General features: G+C 42.2%; 14 non-coding genes and 3 pseudogenes across 14 annotated transcripts; all 17 read left to right on the top strand.

The window, feature by feature from the left end:
• Window positions 1-6,000: 6,000 nt before the first annotated feature.
• LOC132986037 (5S ribosomal RNA) lies at window positions 6,001-6,119 on the top strand. The gene has a single exon (XR_009675251.1). It is a non-coding gene; the product is annotated as a 5S ribosomal RNA (ribosomal RNA).
• Window positions 6,120-6,240: 121 nt separating this feature from the next.
• LOC132985632 (5S ribosomal RNA) lies at window positions 6,241-6,359 on the top strand. Its single transcript, XR_009675068.1, has one exon. It is a non-coding gene; the product is annotated as a 5S ribosomal RNA (ribosomal RNA).
• Window positions 6,360-6,482: 123 nt separating this feature from the next.
• Window positions 6,483-6,601, top strand: LOC132985948 (5S ribosomal RNA). The gene has a single exon (XR_009675169.1). It is a non-coding gene; the product is annotated as a 5S ribosomal RNA (ribosomal RNA).
• A 122-nt stretch (window positions 6,602-6,723) lies between these two features.
• On the top strand, window positions 6,724-6,842 carry LOC132985895 (5S ribosomal RNA). The gene has a single exon (XR_009675117.1). It is a non-coding gene; the product is annotated as a 5S ribosomal RNA (ribosomal RNA).
• A 121-nt stretch (window positions 6,843-6,963) lies between these two features.
• LOC132986219 (5S ribosomal RNA) lies at window positions 6,964-7,082 on the top strand. The gene has a single exon (XR_009675421.1). It is a non-coding gene; the product is annotated as a 5S ribosomal RNA (ribosomal RNA).
• A 122-nt stretch (window positions 7,083-7,204) lies between these two features.
• On the top strand, window positions 7,205-7,323 carry LOC132986025 (5S ribosomal RNA). The gene has a single exon (XR_009675240.1). It is a non-coding gene; the product is annotated as a 5S ribosomal RNA (ribosomal RNA).
• Window positions 7,324-7,444: 121 nt separating this feature from the next.
• LOC132986128 (5S ribosomal RNA) lies at window positions 7,445-7,563 on the top strand. The gene has a single exon (XR_009675337.1). It is a non-coding gene; the product is annotated as a 5S ribosomal RNA (ribosomal RNA).
• Window positions 7,564-7,686: 123 nt separating this feature from the next.
• Window positions 7,687-7,805, top strand: LOC132986145 (5S ribosomal RNA). Its single transcript, XR_009675352.1, has one exon. It is a non-coding gene; the product is annotated as a 5S ribosomal RNA (ribosomal RNA).
• Window positions 7,806-7,926: 121 nt separating this feature from the next.
• On the top strand, window positions 7,927-8,045 carry LOC132985947 (5S ribosomal RNA). Its single transcript, XR_009675168.1, has one exon. It is a non-coding gene; the product is annotated as a 5S ribosomal RNA (ribosomal RNA).
• Window positions 8,046-8,167: 122 nt separating this feature from the next.
• On the top strand, window positions 8,168-8,286 carry LOC132985929 (5S ribosomal RNA). Its single transcript, XR_009675151.1, has one exon. It is a non-coding gene; the product is annotated as a 5S ribosomal RNA (ribosomal RNA).
• A 122-nt stretch (window positions 8,287-8,408) lies between these two features.
• Window positions 8,409-8,527, top strand: LOC132986077 (5S ribosomal RNA). The gene has a single exon (XR_009675289.1). It is a non-coding gene; the product is annotated as a 5S ribosomal RNA (ribosomal RNA).
• Window positions 8,528-8,649: 122 nt separating this feature from the next.
• LOC132985535 (5S ribosomal RNA) lies at window positions 8,650-8,758 on the top strand (annotated as a pseudogene).
• Window positions 8,759-8,879: 121 nt separating this feature from the next.
• LOC132985568 (5S ribosomal RNA) lies at window positions 8,880-8,988 on the top strand (annotated as a pseudogene).
• A 122-nt stretch (window positions 8,989-9,110) lies between these two features.
• LOC132985930 (5S ribosomal RNA) lies at window positions 9,111-9,229 on the top strand. The gene has a single exon (XR_009675152.1). It is a non-coding gene; the product is annotated as a 5S ribosomal RNA (ribosomal RNA).
• A 122-nt stretch (window positions 9,230-9,351) lies between these two features.
• Window positions 9,352-9,470, top strand: LOC132986180 (5S ribosomal RNA). Its single transcript, XR_009675384.1, has one exon. It is a non-coding gene; the product is annotated as a 5S ribosomal RNA (ribosomal RNA).
• A 121-nt stretch (window positions 9,471-9,591) lies between these two features.
• LOC132985570 (5S ribosomal RNA) lies at window positions 9,592-9,700 on the top strand (annotated as a pseudogene).
• Window positions 9,701-9,821: 121 nt separating this feature from the next.
• Window positions 9,822-9,940, top strand: LOC132985889 (5S ribosomal RNA). Its single transcript, XR_009675112.1, has one exon. It is a non-coding gene; the product is annotated as a 5S ribosomal RNA (ribosomal RNA).
• Window positions 9,941-10,000: the final 60 nt, after the last annotated feature.

Raw genomic sequence — 10,000 nt, 5'->3', positions numbered from 1 at the left:
ATGTCCCCCAGCAGTCACTGACTGTTAGGGGGATCGTTTTTCTTTTCACCTTTTTTTCCTGTTTTTTTTCCACAATTTTGTGAAGAATTTTTGTTTTTTGTGAATGTTTGCTCGTATGTCGCGAGCAAACTCACACGGACGGATCACAAAGATGACAGGACCACGGACTGGAGAGATGGAAAAAGGAAAAGAGAACGGACAACAACGTGAACAAACAAACATGGCACTGAAACAAAGGAATGGATTAAACGACAACGAGAAGAACGACGGACAAAAAGGACGGATGAAAACGGCAAATGAAACAGGGAACGGAATGGATGACGGAGAGAGAGGAAGAGAGAGGAGCGGCGGGCTGATTGCTCCGCATGCAGAGAATGGGAGAGGTGGCGAGAGAGCAGAAAAAGAGGAAGCAAAAGTGTCGTTTGAGAGAAAACTAACACTAAACATTGAAATGGTGGGAGACAAAGTTCCTCTAAATCACGTCATGAGCAACATAAAAATGATCTGTGGGGGCCTGCTGGCGTGCAGAACCCTGGGACCTGAAAAACTGGAGGTGACGGTGAGCAACATTAAAGGAAAGGAAAGGCTGCTGGATGGATTTAAAATCGGAGAGACCAGAGTCGTGGCGAGAGAACTAAATAATGATGAGCTGGTGGTGTCTTTTTTAAACCTGCCAGCGTATATCACAGATGAAGAAATAGTTTGGAAGCTGACGGGATGGGGAGTGAAACCGACATCACCAATAAAACGCAGAATGTGGCCTGGAACAATGATAGCTGACGGAACGAGGTTTGTCCGGGTCAGATTTAATGACCAGGTACAGTCACTCCCTTACTCCACAAAGTTTAACACTGTGATGGGGAACGAATACTTTAGAGTAATACATGATAGACAACAAAAAGTGTGCAGGATGTGCATCCAGCCGGGACACATCCTGAGAGAGTGTCCAGAATTTATGTGCCACAACTGTGGGGTGCAGGGACACTTTGCGCGAGAGTGCAGCGCGAACAGCACAAAATGCACAAACTGTAAAAAAAGAGAAAATGAATGTGAGTGTGAGAACGGAGAGGAAAGCAAGAACGAGGTGGAGGAGGTGTACGAGGATGAAGACGAGGCGGAGGAGGTGTACGAGGAGGAGGCGGAGGAGAAGGAGGTGATCGGAGCAAGCAGGAAGGAGATCAGAGAAGACGAGAACAGTGACGGAGAAATGGAGCAGAGCGGAGAGAGCGGAGGAGAACGGGCGTCAGAGTGCGAGCTGGAGACGCCGGAGCTGGCTGGAGAGGGAGGACAGCAGAAGCAGCGAAAAACGAGCGAGAGAGGGAAAAAAGGAGACGGAAGGGACGTGGCAGAAGACCCGGGGGTAAGCATGAGCACAGAGGGGAGGGAGATGCCTGAGAGTGGTGTTGGACAGGCGGGAGGGAGAAAAATCACGCTAAATAATACGGGTAAAAGCACCAGTCCCAATGAAACGGACAGCGAAATGGATGTGAGTGAACTGGCGAGTGCGCAAAAAAGACTAAGTCTTGGACAACGAAAAAAGTTGGTGAAAAAATTGAAATGTAAGGACAAATAATGACTGACAATAACCCCTGTAAATCCGTTTTTTTTGTTTTTATTTTTATGATAATGGCCTTTAATTTATTTTCGATAAACGTGAATGGACTAAGGAACAAAGAAAAAAGACATGCGATTCTTTCCTTGCAGAATGACGTTTTGTGCCTGCAGGAGACCAGGTGGGATGATTCCCTGGTGGAAGACATAAAAAAAGACTTTGTGGGCCATATTTTCTGCTCCAATGGCACGTCGAGGGCGAGAGGAGTGGCGGTTTTAGTCAAAACGGGTCGGGTAACAGGGGTAAATTTGGTTTATGGAGACAAAGAAGGAAGAATAATAGTAATAGACTGTGTGTATGAAACGAAAAATATAAGAATCATAAATATATATGCACCGAATGGAGAAAAAGAAAGGAAAACATTCTTCATTGCAATAAGCAAATGGTGGGAAAGGAATTGTATAATAATCGGTGACTTTAATGTGGCGATGACACCCACCGATGTGTCAAAAAATAATGTGTTTAAGGGGGATGTGAGCAGGGGGACACTTAAAGATATAATGATAACGAAACAATGCATTGATATTTGGAGATTGCTACATCCATGGGAGAGGGTGTTCTCCAGGAGACAAATTGTACTGAATAGATTAAAACAATCTAGAATAGATTATGCTTTGGTGACATGCGAGGTAGTGAGGTGGATTAAAGAAGTTGAATATAAAACTAATATGTGGAGCGATCACGCTGGAATAGAAATCACGTTTAGAAAAGAAACGAATGTACGTAAAGGAGGGATATGGTGCTTTAATGCAAGCTTGCTGGATGATGGAATGTTTGTGAAAAGTATGGAAAGATTGTTGAATGATGTGGGATATGAGTGGAATGAGAGTGAAGATATGAATGTGTGGTGGGATAGTGTAAAAGTCAGAATTAAAAAAAAGTGTATCAATTATAGTAAAGAGAAAAAGTGGAGAGAAAATAGAAAGGAAGAGAATTTGAGAAAACAACTAAGTGAGGAAATAGCATCGCTTGACAGTGTAGATAATGTAGATGTCGAAAAATACATACATTTAAAAGAACAGTTGGGAGTGATTGAACTTAAAAAGAGTAGGGGTGCAGCCATTAGGAGTAAAATACAATATATGTATGAGGGGGAGAGGAGTACAGCCTTTTTTTTAGGTCTGGAAAAACAAAAACAAAAAAGAACAGAAATAAACGAATTATTAAATGAAGCAGGTAAAAGTGTGACAGATAAAAAGGGAATTTTAGAAATAGTAAAGGGCTATTATGAAAGCCTGTTTTCGAGACAGGAGTGTGATAGCGTGAGTGTGAACAGAGCTTTGGGTGCCTTAAAGAAAAAACTAAGCGAGGACGATAAAATGTGGTGTGATTGTGAGTTTACAGAGGGAGAAATCAGAAGTGCTTTAGAGGGGTTAAACAAAAACAAAAGTCCTGGGAGCGATGGCCTAACTGCGGAATTCTACCAAGCTTTCAAAGAGCAGCTGGTGCCCTTGGTGAACAAATTGAGTAAATATATGGAAAAAGTGAAACATATACCAAAAAGTTTAGGGGAAGGGGTGGTTACTATTTTTTACAAAAACAAGGGGGACAATAAAAATCTGGACAACTACAGACCAATCAGCCTACTCAACACAGACTACAAAATCATAGCGAAAACAATAGCCAATAGAATCAGGGAGGTAATAGGAACAATCATAGAACAAACACAATCATACAGTATACCAAACAGAGACATAGCAGACTCAATCATTTCAATAAAACAGACGGTCAGGGATATGGAAGGGGAGGGGGGAATATGGCTAGGGATTGATTTAAATAAAGCTTTTGACAGAGTAGATCACGGGTTCATGGGGAAGGTGTTAGAGAAGTTTGGATTCGGGGAGAGAATGAGAGAATGGATAAATATGTTGTATACAGGAGCGGAAAGCAAGATAAAATGTAACGGGGAACTAACTGATTCTTTTAAAATATCAAGGTCAGTGAGACAAGGATGTCCGATGTCAGCGCTGTTGTACAGCTTGGTAGCAGAGCCGCTGGCAGCACTGATATCGGAAGACGTAAACATAAAAGGTATAGGTAAGGAAAACGTAAAAATAATACAGTATGCAGATGACGTGAATATAATGGTAAAAGGAGAGGAGGATATAGAATTGATATTAAAACATGTACAAACTTATGAAAGAGCATCTGGGGCAAAAGTAAATGAAAATAAGTCAGAAATTATGTTACTAGGTAAGGAATCCAATCTAGTTAATAAGTGGGGATTTAAAACGGTGTGTGAGAGAAGAAAAGTGTTGGGAGTGAATATGGGGAAAAATGAGAATGAATGTGATGATGTAACATGGAAAGAGGTGGTGGGTAAAATTAAAAAAACATTGAATTTGTGGAAAGCGAGGGGTCTATTGTTGAGAGGAAGGGTAGCCGTAACAAATGCTCTCGTGTTGTCCAAAGTGAATCATGCGCTGAGTACTTGTACGCTTCCGGACTGGGCCTTTAAGGAGATTTCAAAGACCATTAGGGACTTTATTTGGAAAAACAAAGCAGCGAGTATAGCTCACAAAACAATAATAGGGGCTAAAGATCAGGGGGGGCTAGCTTTGATTGATTTACTTACAAAAAAAGTAGCACTAAGAGTCAAATTGATAGGCAAATTTATGGACCAGAACCGGAACGTAGTTTGGAAAAACCACTTCAAACAATATCTGTGCAGTTTTGGACTCTACAACGAGGACAACCTGTACCAGATCAATAACCCGGATTCATTTAAACACTTGCCACGGTTTTTCCAGGAAGTACTCAGTGCGTGGTATCAGGTTTCATCCTGGACTGTACCAGAGTGCGGAACGAGAGGGTCAGTGCTACGACTGCCCTTCCTCTCGAGCCCGTATTTTAAAAATGGGGAGAGGGTAATTAAGTGTGAAGCTATGTCGAAAGCGGGATATATTAGAATAAGGGATTTACTGAACTGTGGGGGGGATTTTGATTTACAAATGGTGGTGAGGGGTTTAAAAAATAAAGGGTGTGTGTGCAGAAAGGATGTGATTGAGAGAGTGTTTGCAAATGTAAAATTGTCTTTGTCGAGCGAATGGGAAAAATTAATCAAAGAGAAGGAGGGAGTGATGCAGGACGATGTGGGGGGGATCTCCCTGTGCCTAGGGGAGAAGAAACACAACATTACAGATGTCACTACAAAAATTTGGTATAGGTGCGCAATCACACATAGAATACAGAAACCCACATCCGAAGTAAAATGGACAGACACATACCCGGACATAACAAGCAACATTGATATGGAAGAACATTAACATTCCGCATACACCACATGCAATATTTGACCTAGATTTCAAACTGAGGCACAGGAGGATCTTCACCTGCATCGTCCTGCATCAGATCCATAAGGAGAGGTATGAAAGAAAGTGTTGTGTATGTGAAAGTACGGATGAGGATTTAATACATTTGTTTGTTACGTGTGGGGAATTGGTTTATTTTTGGGGAAAAATAAGAGAAATGTTGGGGAAATGCAGTAAGAATGAGTGTTGGAATGAAAGGGGGTGGGAATTGTCGGTGTTGTTGGGGGTGGGAACAAAACAAAAAAATCACAATGTAATGAATATAATTTTGGCTTTTGCAAGAAAAGCGGTTTTTAACAGAAGGAATTATGCACTGTATGAAAGTAAGAAAATGAATGTGTGGAGAATGTTTGTGAATGAATGGAAAGCACATCTTAAATTGTTGTACATAGCGAATGAGAGTGAGTTTGTGAGAATGTTTGTGGAAGGTGCGAATGTGTGTAGAGTAAATGAGGAGGGAATTATGTGGGATGTCTAAATTATTTTGTTTTTGTTTTTTTGGTACGAGGGCTTCTTTTTTGGTCATGGGGAAAATGGGTGATTTGATTTGGTGTTTTTTTTTTTCTCAGTGGTTTTTTGAGAATACTGTGGGGTTTTTGTATGTTTTTGTGGTTTGTTTTCAGAGGGGTGTTTGCTTTGGGGGAGGGACTCAGAAGAGTTGTCATGAGTTGGGGGTATCAGGGGTGGTTTGAGTTTTTTTTCTGATGCTATGTTTTTATTGTTTTTAGGGTGCCGTTTGCGTCAGAGGGGATGTTTAATTTAGAGGGTGTATGTATTGTAATAGCATTTGTTGTAAATGATGTGAAAGAATTATAAATGTTTTTGTAATTTTGATAATAAAAGATAAAAAATAAAAAAACACGCCCGATCTCGTCCGATCTTAGAAGCTAAGCAGGGTGGGGCCTGGTTAGTACTTGGATGGGAGACCGCCTGGGAATACCAGGTGCTGTAAGCTTTTTCATTTTGTTTGATCATATGTTTTTTTTTATCATATAGAGACATATTCACATGTCCAAAAATTCAGCCAGAATCAAGGGCATGACATCTTTAAAAGGCCCCTTTCTGCACACAATAATGGCTTACGGCCATACCACCCTGAACACGCCCGATCACGTCCGATCTCGGAAGCTAAGCAGGGTCGGGCCTGGTTAGTACTTGGATGGGAGACCGCCTGGGAATACCAGGTGCTGTAAGCTTTTTCATTTTTTTTGATCATGTGTTTTTTTTATCATATAGAGACATATTCACATGTCCAAAAATTCAGCCAGAATCAAGGGCATGACATCTTTAAAAGGCCCCTCTCTGCACACAATAATGGCTTACGGCCATACCACCCTGAACACGCCTGATCTCATCCGATCTCGGAAGCTAAGCAGGGTAGGGCCTGGTTAGTACTTGGATGGGAGACCGCCTGGGAATACCAGGTGCTGTAAGTTTTTTCATTTTTTTTGATCATATGTTTTTTTTTTATCATATAGAGACATATTCACATGTCCAAAAATTTAGCCAGAATCAAGGGCATGACATCTTTAAAAGGCCCCTTTCTGCACACAATAATGGCTTACGGCCATACCACCCTGAACACGCCCGATCTCGTCTGATCTCAGAAGCTAAGCAGGGTCGGGCCTGGTTAGTACTTGGATGGGAGACCGCCTGGGAATACCAGGTGCTGTAAGCTTTTTCATTTTGTTTGATCATATGGTTTTTTTTATCATATAGAGACATATTCACATGTCCAAAAATTCAGCCAGAATCAAGGGCATGACATCTTTAAAAGGCCCCTTTCTGCACACAATAATGGCTTACGGCCATACCACCCTGAACACGCCCGATCTCGTCTGATCTCGGAAGCTAAGCAGGGTCGGGCCTGGTTAGTACTTGGATGGGAGACCTCCTGGGAATACCAGGTGCTGTAAGCTTTTTCATTTTTTTTGATCATATGTTTTTTTTATCATATAGAGACATATTCACATGTCCAAAAATTCAGCCAGAATCAAGGGCATGACATCTTTAAAAGGCCCCTCTCTGCACACAATAATGTCTTACAGCCATACCACCCTGAACACGCCTGATCTCGTCCAATCTCGGAAGCTAAGCCGGGTAGGGCCTGGTTAGTACTTGGATGGGAGACCGCCTGGGAATACCAGGTGCTGTAAGTTTTTTCATTTTTTTGATCATATGTTTTTTTTTTATCATATAGAGACATATTCACATGTCCAAAAATTCAGCCAGAATCAAGGGCATGACATCTTTAAAAGGCCCCTTTCTGCACACAATAATGGCTTACGGCCATACCACCCTGAACACGCCCGATCACGTCCGATCTCGGAAGCTAAGCAGGGTCGGGCCTGGTTAGTACTTGGATGGGAGACCGCCTGGGAATACCAGGTGCTGTAAGCTTTTTCATTTTTTTTGATCATGTGTTTTTTTTATCATATAGAGACATATTCACATGTCCAAAAATTCAGCCAGAATCAAGGGCATGACATCTTTAAAAGGCCCCTCTCTGCACACAATAATGGCTTACGGCCATACCACCCTGAACACGCCTGATCTCATCCGATCTGGGAAGCTAAGCAGGGTAGGGCCTGGTTAGTACTTGGATGGGAGACCGCCTGGGAATACCAGGTGCTGTAAGTTTTTTCATTTTTTTTGATCATATGTTTTTTTTTTATCATATAGAGACATATTCACATGTCCAAAAATTTAGCCAGAATCAAGGGCATGACATCTTTAAAAGGCCCCTTTCTGCACACAATAATGGCTTACAGCCATACCACCCTGAACACGCCCGATCTCGTCCGATCTCGGAAGCCATGCAGGGTCGGGCCTGGTTAGTACTTGGATGGGAGACCGCCTAGGAATACCAGGTGCTGTAAGCTTTTTCATTTTTTTGATCATATATTTTTTTTTATCATATAGAGACATATTCACATGTCCAAAAATTCAGCCAGAATCAAGGGCATGACATCTTTAAAAGGCCCCTTTCTGCACACAATAATGGCTTACGGCCATACCACCCTGAACACGCCCGATCTCGTCTGATCTCAGAAGCTAAGCAGGGTCGGGCCTGGTTAGTACTTGGATGGGAGACCGCCTGGGAATACCAGGTGCTGTAAGCTTTTTCATTTTGTTTGATCATATGTTTTTTTTTATCATATAGAGACATATTCACATGTCCAAAAATTCAGCCAGAATCAAGGGCATGACATCTTTAAAAGGCCCCTTTCTGCACACAATAATGGCTTACGGCCATACCACCCTGAACACGCCCGATCTCGTCTGATCTCGGAAGCTAAGCAGGGTCGGGCCTGGTTAGTACTTGGATGGGAGACCGCCTGGGAATACCAGGTGCTGTAAGCTTTTTCATTTTGTTTGATCATATGTTTTTTTTTATCATATAGAGACATATTCACATGTCCAAAAATTCAGCCAGAATCAAGGGCATGACATCTTTAAAAGGCCCCTCTCTGCACACAATAATGTCTTACAGCCATACCACCCTGAACACGCCTGATCTCGTCCGATCTCGGAAGCTAAGCCGGGTAGGGCCTGGTTAGTACTTGGATGGGAGACCGCCTGGGAATACCAGGTGCTGTAAGTTTTTTCATTTTTTTGATCATATGTTTTTTTTTTATCATATAGAGACATATTCACATGTCCAAAAATTCAGCCAGAATCAAGGGCATGACATCTTTAAAAGGCGCCTTTCTGCATACAATAATGGCTTACGGCCAAACCACCCTGAACACGCCCGATCTCAGAAGCTAAGCAGGGTCGGGCCTGGTTAGTACTTGGATGGGAGACCGCCTGGGAATACCAGGTGCTGTAAGCTTTTTCATTTTTTTTGATCATATGTTTTTTTTATCATATAGAGACATATTCACATGTCCAAAAATTCAGCCAGAATCAAGGGCATGACATCTTTAAAAGGCCCCTGTCTGCACACAATAATGGCTTACGGCCATACAACCCTGAACACGCCCGATCTCGGAAGCTAAGCAAGGTCAGGCCTGGTTAGTACTTGGATGGGAGACCGCCTGGGAATACCAGGTGCTGTAAGCTTTTTCATTTTTTTGATCATATGTTTTTTTTTTTTCATATAGAGACATATTCACATGTCCAAAAATTCAGCCAGAATCAAGGGCATGACATCTTTAAAAGGCCCCTTTCTTCACACAATAATGACTTATGGCCATACCACCCTGAACACGCCCGATCTCGTCCGATCTCGGAAGCTAAGCAGGGTCGGGCCTGGTTAGTACTTGGATGGGAGACCGCCTGGGAATACCAGGTGCTATAAGCTTTTTCATTTTTTTGATCATATGTTTTTTTTTTTTCATATAGAGACATATTCACATGTCCAAAAATTCAGCCAGAATCAAGGGCATGACATCTTTAAAAGGCCCCTTTCTGCACACAATAATGGCTTATGGCCATACCACCCTGAACACGCCCGATCTCGTCCGATCTCGGAAGCTAAGCAGGGTCGGGCCTGGTTAGTACTTGGATGGGAGACCGCCTGGGAATACCAGGTGCTGTAAGCTTTTTCATTTTTTTGATGATATGTTTTTTTTTATCATATAGAGACATATTCACATGTCCAAAAATTCAGCCAGAATCAAGGGCATGACATCTTTAAAAGGCCCCTGTCTGCACACAATAATGGCTTACGGCCATACCACCCTGAACACGCCCGATCTCGGAAGCTAAGCAAGGTCAGGCCTGGTTAGTACTTGGATGGGAGACCGCCTGGGAATACCAGGTGCTGTAAGCGTTTTCATTTTTTTGATCATATGTTTTTTTTTATCATATAGAGACATATTCACATGTCCAAAAATTCAGCCAGAATCAAGGGCATGACATCTTTAAAAGGCCCCTGTCTGCACACAATAATGGCTTATGGCCATACCACCCTGAACACTCCTGATCTCGTCCGATCTCGGAAGCTAAGCAGGGTAGGGCCTGGTTAGTACTTGGATGGGAGACCGCCTGGGAATACCAGGTGCTATAAGCTTTTTCATTTTTTTGATCATATGTTTTTTTTTTATCATATAGAGACATATTCACATGTCCA

This window comes from Labrus mixtus, chromosome 12 (genome assembly GCF_963584025.1).
Source record: "Labrus mixtus chromosome 12, fLabMix1.1, whole genome shotgun sequence".
Classification (NCBI taxonomy): domain Eukaryota; kingdom Metazoa; phylum Chordata; class Actinopteri; order Labriformes; family Labridae; genus Labrus; species Labrus mixtus.
The sequence above is the reverse complement of the archived record's forward strand: the minus strand, read 5'-3'. Positions and strand labels throughout refer to the sequence as shown.